Source organism: Salminus brasiliensis, chromosome 18 (genome assembly GCF_030463535.1).
Source record: "Salminus brasiliensis chromosome 18, fSalBra1.hap2, whole genome shotgun sequence".
In the NCBI taxonomy this organism is placed as follows: Eukaryota; Metazoa; Chordata; class Actinopteri; order Characiformes; family Bryconidae; genus Salminus; species Salminus brasiliensis.
In genome coordinates this window covers 13,128,500-13,141,908 of record NC_132895.1, presented here as the reverse complement: position 1 = coordinate 13,141,908, position 13,409 = coordinate 13,128,500, and the positions used below count along the sequence as shown (strand labels likewise).

At 38.9% G+C, this 13,409-nt stretch overlaps 1 protein-coding gene across 3 annotated transcripts in view; it reads right to left on the bottom strand.

The window, feature by feature from the left end:
- The window catches only part of LOC140539394 (5-hydroxytryptamine receptor 4), a 36,377-nt gene that overhangs the window by 6,577 nt on the left and 16,391 nt on the right, over positions 1–13,409 (bottom strand). The gene's annotated exons all lie outside the window — the stretch shown is intronic.

Below are 13,409 nucleotides of genomic sequence, written 5' to 3'. Positions count from 1 at the left end.
CATTTACCATAAAAAGAACAGCCCATCTTGGTCTCAGGCCTCTTGTCTTTTGCCTAATAGGAACATAGTGTTTCAGCAAAGGTTTGTGTGTCTTGATCTCACTGCTGATGTTAGCGGTGAGTGCAGAATGAACTATAATATCTAAAAACAAACCATAGAGCTTCATGAGCATTAAACAGTGACTTCAGGTTTGGGTCTGGTTTGCACTGTTCATAACAGTGGACACAATTTTTTTTGCACGGTCAAGCAAAAACCTTGTATGTTCATTTTTGTAATTTTTCACTTTTTAATATAATTGGATACGACAATCGGCCAGTTGTTCTTTGCGTTATGTCTGAATTTCATGACGAATGGACCAATAGAAATGCTCCAACATGATTTAAGGTGTTAGAATAAATCATTTTACACTGAAAGTTAAGTTGCCTTTCTGGAGATCCAAGGTTTTTGTGTGATAGCAAGGCTATTTTGAGTTACAGCACGATCTAAATTGGATATTGATTAGAATCAAATTGGTCCACTGTGCGAAATGATGACTAAAAAGGCACAGACCCGAGAAGCTTGAGACAAGTGTAATGACTTCAGCTCAGCACTTGAATGCGCTCCTAAGTCCATGTTGTCCTCCGCTACAGAGTGGCCTTGGATCAATTAGCCTTCCCACAGGTACCAACTCCAGCAGAGACACGAAACATCTGCTGACATCAGGCGAGCTCTGGCTTTTAAAGCCATTAAGCTTAAGAGCTGCAATTAGTCTCGGAGAGCCATCTATGTCTGTATATCATTGACAAAAATGACACTTTTCGCCAACCTCGTAGATCCTTTTTATGTTAAAGACAATGTGCATTAGCCTTAAATAGCTTCTTATTGTTTCCATGGAAGATAATGGTAGAATATCTGTAATTTTTTTTATTTGGGCTCAGAATGAGTTGAAATATGTATTCTTTTATGAAAAAGATGTATTTTTCATGATATCAGTTCTAAACAAATATTCATATATACTAGCTAGCAGCTAGTATATAAAACATAACTTATACATGTCTTACAGTCAAATTCTCAACATGGGCAATACAGACAGTAAGAGTCCTTACTTATCCCAGGTTTCTAAACTCTCTACGATGGAGCTGTAGAACTAAACTGAACTGGTGCACTATGAAAGAGAAAGGTTGAGTGTGAGTCCCGCCTACAGAGGACACTGATCTGTCTACTGAGCACAACAACAGACCAATCAGGATGCTCTGTATGTCACACTCTCGCTACGTCTGTCACTCACTTGCTCAGTCTCGCTTGTTGCTCCCAAAAAGTGAGCAAGCGAGCCTGATATACAATGTTTCCATTTTTGGGATATTGCATATGATTTGTGGGCATCAGGGAGCCTCTTTCAATGTATCCCACGAGTCACAGGAAAGGTGTGATGTCTGCGTTCATTATGACATTTTAAAACAATGAAAAGAACAACTGCCAGATGTCAAAAAGTAAACAAAATAATAATAAAACCTTGTATTTCTGAAACTGCATTTTTACAATTAGATAGGGAAAACATTTCTTATCATTGTATCATTTTATATTTTATCATTTCTATAATTATAGTTTAGAACTTCTCATCATGAGTGTGAAGTTTTTTGCAAGTGCAAGGTTTTTTAACAGCGCTAACAGGTCACTTGTGCATGAACCTAATTACTGTTCCTGCTGACAATGATCAGTACCCTGTGCCTTCATATTGGCAGCAGTTGTGCCGTGTGTTCTGCTGCTGTGGATGGAAACCTTGGTGAGCTGCCTTTAAGGCCCCCGTGCCAATTAACACATCTTGCAAAGCCAAGACCCCTACAGCGACCCCTACTGTTTAGCCACTCGAAGTAAAGCCTACAGCGTTTTGGGTACGGGATGGCTAACATTAAAGCGTTACGAATTGTATAAAAATGTACAAAGTGTTCATTTGGTGAATTTGTACAAACTATTTTTAGCAGCCTGAATCCTCTGGCAACTTATCTGACCACACAGGCCGCGGCTGTCCAGAACTAAAGACGGACAAGGGAATAGGGGTGGCCGAAAATATGCAGGGGCCTTACGAATTTGCACAGATACATCATACCCAAATAAACCATTGCAAATCTCATTTTGATATACAGATCAAATCAAACCATAGTCAAATAGCTTGATCATTTAAAAACATCCCAAACATCTGTGATAAATAGATCTAATCCCTAAAGGATATGGATTTCCTATCTGAACTGACGCTCTCACATACTTGTGTGATCTGCACACATTCTGTACAGAAAAGGACCAAAAATGGCCCATTCTCAGCCACTGGCAGTTTGAAATACACGAGCAGTGATAGAATAGCGAAAAGGAATACTGGCTTCTTATGCTTCGGTTCAGCTCAGCCAAATCCCTGTTTCACCTAAATGTTCTAATAACTGTCTTTGACAAGTTTGGCAGTGCTTTTACATTACATCCATATGTATCCAGGCACCATCAGGCCAATCACTGTGCTATTGGAATTGACATGTTTATATAAAATTGCCATTTGCTTGCAGTGAAGCCCAGATTATTGAGCTACATATGAGAAACCTGAGAGGCCTGAAAAAAGCAATGTCAGATTTAATTGCAAAGCATTATATGTGTTGAGTTTTTCTGCTCATCAACAAGTCCTAAATGGGTTTCCACTGTTCTGCACTGATGCGTAAATGAGACGTTTGCCAGTTGCAACTTGATTCAGCCATGTAAACAAACCTAAGCACCTAAGACTTCCATACCCTACGTTATGGTGTGTTGGAAGCTAGATCTGCGCAGTGGTTCCTCAAAAGGTGAAGGGCTCTGGCAATGAAACTCTACAGATTCTGGCCGCAAAGCAAAGGAACCCGGCTACAAGTCTGTGTTCTCGGATTTTGGAGCATTTATTCCTATTATAGTGTCAATTTGAAGACATTATACTAAAGAGCTGAAAGTGTGTCAAGATGTAAAATAAAAAAAGGAACTGAGATTCCAAACAGGATGAGTCAAGTTTCCTTCCGATCCCCTCGAAATGGGCGATCATTTTTCGAAACGTGCTAATCATGTACACTCAAAGGAACCAATAAATGAGGCATTCACTCGAAGCACTATCAATTAACGCTATGACCAGAATTTATTCGACATGGCATTAACCTGAAAAGCTGGATTTATTGCCCCAGAGATAAAACCTGTCCCAGTTTTGACCAAAAATGGAAACATCATCTTTAGCAGTGGATTAAAGAGGATACCTTTCAAATGCTGCTTGCCAAGCTCGGCTATCATTCATCTACAGTTCACCAAATTCAGACCTTTAAAGCAGCCTGAGGGGCAGATAACATCATTCCTCCATCAGAATTGTAATGTGTCTTCTTTTGTTTATGCTTGTTAAGCAACAGAATAGAGCAAATGTAGAAAAGCTTGCTAATAATACCACTACCACAAAGTTATCACGTTCCTGCTAAAGGACTGAACTTGGCATGTTCTTCAAGGTGAAGCAGCACTTCATGGATGAGAACAAATACTCATTCAATTGTTTATTTTCACACCAAAGCTATTAAGCTCGGGCCATTATCTAGTAGTCCAGACCATCTGAGCGCAGAGCTCCCACTGCATGGTGTCACTTTCACACACATGAACACACTCACCCACTCCCCCACCAACCTACAACAGTGCTCTTAAAAGTGAGTGTGTTAATGTGTGAGAGCAATGCTGCTTTTCAAATGATCCTGTTCACTGCACATGCTTGTGCTACTGGAGCGGGCATGTATATAAATGTTTGCTATTTGCATGCAGTGAAGCACAGATTATTCTGAGCTCTGTGTACTGGAGGCCTGAAAAAAGCTATTTCTAAAGAGCTGGAAAGCACTAGAAGAACCAAGATACATACATACAACCATAAACACAGTCAAAAATCTGATTTCAGCTGTTTCTTAGGACATCAGAGTCATAAAGGTATTTCCACAGTTCTGCAGCAGTCACGTGTAAATAAAAGATTTGCAACTTGGTTCAATGGTCCTTAAAAATAAACTCCTTTCTCTCAGGACCTCTACAAGCCTGCTCAGTGCAGTGACACTCAAATCTCAGAACTCGTGATTTGAGGTTCTGTTCAGCAGCCATTGCACACTGCCCAGTACAGTACAAACTCAAACCACCACACTGGTTCGCCCAGAAAGTCTCTAAAACAACCATTGCTGGTCTGCAACCATTTTCACACACACACACACACACACACACACACACACACACACACACACACACACACACACACAGTTTAGCATTTTGTTAAATCAAAATGAAATATATTAAAATAATCCTGTAAGTTTCATTAGAATCGACCAATAATATAAGTTGATATTTGCATATTCCTGCCTGAAATGGATGGATGGTGTATGACTGCCAAGTAAGCACATAACGCTATAACTGCTCCCATGGTTCAAAAAAGAAAAGCCATGGTACATGTGCTTCGCAATGAGACAACTGTGCTTGCAAGCTTAATATCAAGCCAGCACCCACAATGGGACACTTCATTCTGTTTGGCTGCTGCGGCTGAGACTCCCTGCCGCGAGTTTTGTTAGAGAATTAGAGAAATGGCTATTGAAACTGTACAAGTGTCTGTGTGTAATGCCCTCTGAAAGCAGAAAACATGTTCTAAAGAATGAATAATGACAAAAAGGAAATGCTGTTTTTATTCAATAAAGAGGTACACATATTTAAAAGACTGCAAAGACTGAAATGAGACAAAAAATAACAATAACATTTAAACTTCAAGAGATTTACGATGCTGGTGATATATTACTGTACCTATGTCAAGTCTCTTTATGGTGACTGTAGGGCTAGGAGGGCCCAGCTGATGTACCTGTCAAAATATAATAATATAAGTTTTTTGAGTCTATCCAGGAGTGGTGGTCCAAAAAAAGTGTTAAAAGCTAAAGCATGCTGATGGATCAGTGGCAGTTCTAGACCATTTCAACTAGGGGGGCCAGTCTGGGGCCAGTCTAGGGCTAGTGATTATGTTAGAGGGGCAGATTGCTTTCTAGCTTATGGTGCTTTGCATGCATTAAGAAAGAAATGTATGCATTCATTATCATTCCACATTTTATTTATACAGTTTATACTCTTATCATGTTTATCTGGCTCTATCTGACTTTCTGCATGAGTCTCTTCTTTTTTTGGAGGAAGTATGAAATATCACTTTTCCTCTTCCTTTTGAAAATAACTACAAAGCAAAAAACAAGCGGTGTCAAGCCACCACTACGAAGGGATTGCTGTGTTAGCTTTGCTCCCCCACCCTCCTTGGAACCTGCTCAGGTAGCCAACTTTGCTAACTCAAATCCCTAAAGAACATCACATTCACATAGCCACATAAACAGTGACCATGTGCATTTGTTTGACACCACAGTGCCAACATTTACTGGATTACAAGAAGCTTCTGCTGACTTTCTCAATGAACACATTCCTTTCGCTGTTGTGGAACTGTCCTGCCTCTCTGCCGAACTGGGGTTCTGCCAACTTTGACTGTCTTTGTGTCCATGGCACATGCAGTGGAGATTTATATTTTAGAATTGACTCAGTATTTTAAAATGTGATGGATAAAAGGCCCGGTTGTCCATGAGGGTCTGGCAGACAAGAAAACAAAAATGACAAGATTCCATAACTCCACATGAAACCTCATTCTTTATACCATAAACAGTTTACCCAGGAGCAGACCACCTAACTGCACAATCCAAGTCAATTGACTATTCAAAATCTGCCTCACTGTAATCTCCGATCCATGAATACTTTGCATTATACATTTCACCACATGATCCTTATCCAACTCCAAAAATAGTCTCTGTAGATTCTTCTCCTTTTTCCATGTGCACTGCTGCAGGTTGCTAAGACATTGCCAAGACTGGGTTGTAGCTCTAATAACTGCATCAACCCGCAGTGACAGCTTGTAAAAGCACATTGTAAAATCGATATTACACAACTCCCATGCCCCTGTTAACACATTCTAAATGTCTCACGTAGTTAGGAGTGCTGAGGAGTGTATTTACTGCCTATATGCCTATTCAGTTGTCCAGAGAATCTTCCCATCACACAAAGCAGGCTTGCGTATTAGAATATTATCAGCTGAAAAGAATCTGCTCACAGAATTGTGAACTATGTATACTATACAGACAAATGTATTGGGACACCTGCTCATTCATTGTTTCTTCCGAAATCAAGGGTATTTAAAAAAAGAGTGCATCCTGCTTTTAATGGAGCTTCCTACAAGATTTTGAAGCACTTATTTGACGATTTGTCGAGTGATCACCATCCCACTTCATCCCTAACTCATCCCAAAAGAAATAAATGACGCACCATCATTCCAGAGAACACAGTCCACTGCTCCCAGCCCAGTGCCAATAGATTCATGCGTATGTGCTCCAGAAAGACATGTTCTACTGGCAATTTATCTCTTCAGGGACTAGACAAGCTATATGTGATTGTGTGCATTTGCACATCTGTGTCAGCAATGGGGGCTGCTTAAAGTAGCTGAATTAATTCATTCAAAGGGGAGGGGGGTCCACAAACATTTGGATAGATAGGAAACAACATGCAAGTAAGAGGGGGGGGGGTGGACCAATGAGTTCACTCACTGCAAATTTACTGTTGACTGCTGATACCTAATGTTGCAGACTAATCGTTTACACGCATTATGAATTTGAAGTGTCATTGATATCAACTACAGCACAGTCTGCCAGCCTGGTCTGCTGCATTCATGTGTTATCAGAGAATACATAACAAATGGCGAACAAGGTTAACGTGACACTTGCCTAAGTTTACCACTAGCGTTTACGACTTAGTCAGCTGTTTGACGGCAACTTCCTTATAGTAATCTCAGAAATTCCCGTGTTTATGAGTTTATGAGGACTTAAATGCTAGCTCTAAATGGATATTGTATTGAATGGATTTGAAGTTGTCCTTTCAGAAGTATTCTGTATTTAGTTGATCGACTTGATGAAAGAGATTCAGCTCCTTTGTCTATATATATTTGAACTGTTGTGATTTGCCCTAACCTTTCAAGAAGGAAGGTTAAAGCAACAACCACAGCAGTATAAATCAAGGCCATATCATAAATGTGAAATTCAAGGCTGGCCAACACAGGCAAATCAATATGTGGTCCCTGAAATTTCAATAAAATAGACAGTTTTTTCTGCAGTAATAAACCAGTCATTTATCAACATAATGCTATTGCTAGCAAGCAACAGTGCTATATGATCAATGAGCTTTGCATAAAGAATCAAATAAAAATACAATATACAGAACAATCTGGGTCATATTCTGTTCACCAACTGCTGTGTGTTAAATGTAAGGTTGAAGACTGTGCAACTGCCAAGCGAAAGCACTGTGATCAAGATAACCTTCCAGCAGTTGAACCATTAACCGGACGAACCAGACCTAACAGGACATCTTTATGGCAAGCGATAATAACAACATCCCTAATCTAAAAGAGCATCATAAAACACTTTAGCACTTAGCCATGTCCTGTTTGAGGTGCCATATGTGTACATGATGTCAGACACAGTCTATCTCCCTTGCTGGAGTCATGCAATCATATTTATCTACACTTCTAGGTAAGCTACAGAGTTTCTGTATGAATATTTGACAGTAAATGCATCAAGATGGACTCTCTGACCTCTATCTCTGGACTTGTCTCTAGATGTTCACTTTAGCCTCTGTTTCATCTAGTTGCTGCTTGTCAAATACAGCTTAGTGACTTGCTGTTTTGAACAACATCTTTCAGAAATGCTCCGAATAATAATTAAAAAAAAGAAAGCTTGAGCAAACTCAAGAACAACAATTTTTGGCCTCAGTCCTTCATTACTCATTCTTGGCATGAATAAAGCGCACAGCCTTCTGCTTAAACCAATAAGAATACTGGTTGTAGCTGGCTTTCACTGCATCCAAGTCCAAAGTTCCTCTTGCAGATGTAAAGCTTTGCCAGGCACATCTACCTAAACGGGAGCATGCATTCACTTCCACTAATCACACACACTTGATCTCAACCAAGGCCTTTTCCATCTGAGAAATAGTTTAAAACATAAGGTTTATGCAATTAATGGCATTTATGCTACAGTATGGTATCCAGGTTGGATACTAAAGTACATACACCTATCAGCCATATCATTAGTACCACCTGCCTAATATTGAGTAGGTCTCGCTTGTGCCACCACAACAGATCTAATCATTCAAGGCATGGATTCCACAAGACCTCTGAAGGCATCCTGTGGTATCTGGCACCAAGACAGCAGATCCTTCAAGTACTGTAAGTTGTGAGGTGGGGCCTCCATGGATAGCATCAAGGTGCCCATGACCCTGTCTCGCTGGCTCTGCACCCCAAAAAAACCTGGAAAACTTCCACAAGCCCTACCTGATGTTTTGGAGATGCTCTGACTTAGTTGTCTGAACATCACAGTTTGGCTCTTGTCAATATGGCTCAATGCTTTTAACACATCACCCTTAAGAACTGACTGTTCACTTGCTTCCTAATGTATGCCAACCCTTGACAGATTATTATATATTAAAGTAATACTTTGGGCATACTTTTCAAGCTGAATATGGAAGTACATAGAAAAGAGATAGATGTAGAAAGGAGTAAAATATAGAAATATGTTGCACAGTGGGAAACACCAGGTATAAGTGCTATAATGTCACAGTTATGTATGCTATGCAGAAGTAATTCATATAATATGAATACTTAATATAGTTAATATTAAGCATGATCCACCACCAATTATTTTTTTCCCCTAACCCATTAATGCAGCTATGTTACAAGCACTCTAAACAGACATAGCCTGCAAAGATGAGGGATGTTTCTAAAGTTAAAAAAGCAGTTTAAATGTTGTTGTGAAACTGTTTAAATTTGATTAAACACATTAACACACTACAAAACAGTCATTTTATTAATTAGGATTAGTCCAGATTATGCAAATAGTCCATTAAAATGTGATTTTACTTCAATGTTAAAGATGTGAAATTGCATACCTCATATTGTCCAAATCTGGCATAATAACTTTCAGTAAATGGAAGTAACCGACCGTGTACTTGAAACACTGTTGTTTCCTCCTGAAAAAAAAAATCTGATGTAACAAAAATAGATCTGTAAAACCCCAAACTGTTATGTACACCACCCCAAAACGTACATATACCCAGCCCACTAGCACAGTTTAACACGAAGGCTATTCCGTAGGAATATGTATAAGGTAATGTATAAGATAATAAGGTAATGCTGAACCAGAAGAAGCAGCTTGCGTACTGTGGGGAAGCTGGTGAAGTGAGCGAGTGCTTAGCCAAGTGCTAATCAGCCAACTGGCTAAAATCTAAAACTATGTCTTATCTAAATGTGTGGCTGCATTCTCAATGACAACACCAATGTAGTGTTAAATCGACTGTGGTCAATACTTTATTAAGATACCAAATATCTGAGAGAAATTGGGCGGAAAACTGCATGCCTAGCATTTACTTCCATTTAACTTCCAACATGCAAAGTATGTACTCCACATTATTTAGAATTACCTTATATTTCCCCCTAAACTATGACTAGCCGCTTACCACACTATAAGCACTACCAATTTACTACACCATAGTGTTCTCCACATGCTTCAGGAACCCTCTTATATTAAGCAGAAATACAGAATATTTCTCTAAAGAAAGACTGTGATTGACACAAGCTGTGGGTTGTGGGTGGCTGGGGTTGCAGACATGAAAAACAGCACATGAGGGTCTTTTTTAATTCCACCTCTGCAGCACTTTAATCATCACACTGATAATGAAGCTACTCAGAAAGAGGCCTGCTGGAGCAATTTTGTCAAGGCTGAGACCCCCTCTCTTTTGGCTTTGGTGCTGCTGCTGTTTCACCAGCACTGATTGAGCCTGAATGGCTTGTGCCTCTCCATACAAAGTGCAACTCTTCATCCCTACTTTGTTAAACAGTGAAAGCAGCATTGAAAAAAAAAACACTCCAGTAGGGAAGCACTTAACCCCTCACAAGCGTATTATTCAGTAATTAATCTGTAGACTGATTATGTGTTAAAGGAGCATAAGTCGATTTTCAAAATATTTAGAACATAACAAATTAATAACACAGGTGGTGACTGATAAACTCATGGGAGCACATTACATTTACATTTATGGTATTTAGCTGACGCTCTTATCCAGAGCGACTTACAAGGTTACTCGTATTACAGAGGTGGGTCAGTGTAGTGTTAGGAGTCTTGCCCAAGGACTCTTATTGGTGTAGCGCAGCATAGCCACCCAGACCGGGAATCAAACCCCCGTCTCCCACATGATGTGGTAGCTCACTGGCAGGTAGTGGTGTTATCTGTTGCGCCACACCAACCACATTGCAAAGAACTACAGGACAGTGAATACACTCCACTACTCTCACAGAATTGTTCATAGATCTACAGGTTTATTATTAAGAAGATACATTTGGTAGTGTGCAATACCACATATCAGGGTAAAATGCTCAAACACCATCATGTCCCTCAGGCACGGGGGTTTGATGCTCACTCTGGCCAAACACTGCGACTTTACCAAGAACAAGAATATGTGTAGCTTCACTAAAAAAAGAGAATTTAGAGAATTTGTGTTCATGACCAGGATTCTAAATGGAAAAAGTGTTATGTAGTTATGAAAATGAGTATCTGAAGTCTTCGCAGTTTAACCACCAAAAAATAAAAGGTAAAACAAATAAAAATACTGTTGCTTTTTAAACACATTCAAATGACAAGAGAGTTTATCAATGCTAATTATGCTAATCATGGCAGGTGATGTATTTCAAGAGACGACTGGCTCTCTGCTCTATTCTCCCCAGTGAGCTTCAAAGGAAAGATCTACTTCGCCATTAGATCAGATTATAAAATCACCATAAAATGCATAAAAACACCAGTGAAGACAAGCCATAAACAGCAAAAGGAGCACGGATTAACACAGTTCCCCTGTTAAACACATCAACGGCATCGTAGCAGACTTGTTAACACACAATTCAGACAACTTCTATTCTAGCTTCAGTGATTGAATTCATTACCAAAAAATAAGCCCATCTGCTTTGTGTCTCATAAACACACACAGCCCACAGGGTGTTTCTAATATTTGTTTGTGTACTTCCTGAATTACGTTCTTCTAAGAGTTGCGTTGTACCCAATAAATACCAACATGCAGCAAACTTACAAGCCGTGATTAAAAGTCTTTCCAATAAACATAACGAACGGAAAACAAAGTGGATGAACGAAATTTGAAGAACAACCTAATAGCAATAAAATGTGGGGAATGCCCACAAACAATTATTGTACAAAAACAAACCATAAAGACCCACCCACAGTAATGGCGCATAAAGCCATCCTGCCAGAAGGAGACTTGAAACCGCGAAGGGCAGCACAGCTGTAGCATTGGGTCTAATCGCAGCAGTATGAAAGGTCACAACATCAATCAAGAGATTCATTTGTTTGGAAGGGAAAATTCACATACAAGTAAAATAAATGCACAAATAAAAAGGCGAGAAAATAAGCAGTTGGGCTTTTAAAACGTCTGCGCCGTTTTACACAGCACATAAAGTTCTGCAGTGAAGAACACTGGTGGTCACACCCCTCACAAGCCACCATGATGTCATTTAGCCCAGCTCTCTTTCTCTAAAGCCTTGTAGTAATGTTTCATGACAGCACTGAGTAAAAAAAAAACACAGTTGTGGATATGTGGAAACTGGTTTCAGGACAGCATCGCTCTGAGAAAACTGTGCCCGCCTTGAAAATTCCCAGATTCATCCAGAACAATTATGAGATTTGTTCTGTGACCTAGACAGACATGAGCCATATGCATTTGATGGAAATGTTACTTTTTAAAAAGTAGGGGAAGAGCAAAAACTAACATGGGGCAAAACGGAACAGCTTTTTGCAGTTTTATGCAGTTAAAGGGGTTCAAGTACATCATGATTTTGGTCATCTTCACGTATTTGTGAATTGTAAATGTGTAACCAGACAGCTATTCCTCTAGATTTACCATGAAAACTGTTTATGCACCCCAAAAGTAACTCTTTTCGTCATATTGTTGGTGTCAAAGCAACAAAGCAGCTTTACAGGAGAAGGAAAAAAACTTTCAATGGAAGTCAGTTTTAATTTGGGAGCATAGTTATTGGTCCATTCATGACGAACTTTAGACAAAATGTAAAGACTAACTGCCAGATTCACATTATATAATTTTTGCAGGACATATTTTATGAATCACTCTCTTTAGGTATTTAGGACTAAAGTACAGCCTCCACACAGTGGGGTTAGTTGTCACATAGTGTTAGAACTAAGCCTCCACCGATGAAGTCTATACCTCCCTGTTAATTTTCTTACTTCTTACCAAGTTGCTTTGGACAGTTTTCATTTTCATATATATATATATATATATATATATATATATATATATATATATATATATATATATATATAAACTCCTCCTAGCTCCTCCTCTTTCTGGTCAGAAATAAATTTGCCACGTTAAAATTAAACACAGCCTTTTCACTGATCAGATTTATTCTGATCAATAGTAAAATCCCCTTTGTGAATCTGCCCTTTACTATGGTTGAAAAGGAAAGCAGAAAAGCTATCTGAATGTAAAAAGTACTGGTCTGGGATAATAGCTCTTGATTAGGGTGCTACTTACTGGTGAACTGTTTGAATAATTGTATTTTTGTCTAAACAATACAGGTCTTACATTCTTAAACTCATTATCTGTTGTATAATTACATCATTCATATTGCTTAAATTCCTTACTTTAAAAGTTAAAACATATATTTTTTGTTTCTATTCTTTTTGCGATCTGTATTTCAGTTTAACACTAAATTTTATTGACTGACTTTGGGTGTTCCAGAGTACCACAATGAGAAATCATACGTCGCAGTAATGCCAGACCAGTAGTTCTTCAGAGAGTTCTTCAGTCGTTGTCAGTGTTTGGATATTTTCAGCTTTTGTTTTCAACCATATTAAGAGCATAGATTCAATAGTGTACACATATAACTAAATATCTATTTGTATTTACTTAGGTTGGAAAGCTTGAATGAATTGGTTTTGCACCGCTTTACCAAACTGCGTCAACTTGCCTCTCTGTCTGTTACCATTAATAACATCTGAAAAACTGTTCACTAATGATATTTGCTGTAAAAAAAAGTTTCATTCGTAGCCGAGATGGTGTAGGTTACTAAGAATCTTCCTTTATATACTTCTATACTTTTCTATGCTTTCAAAAATAGCAAAAAACAGAATATGTTAGGTTGTGCCACACTTTCCCCTATGATTCAGAACCATTTCTCTACATGCCAGGCGGTCTGCACAAACATCCCAGGCATCTTGAGGCACTTATCATAAAGCAGAGCAATAGAGGGAAATTCATTTGGTCTGCACTGCCATAGGCAA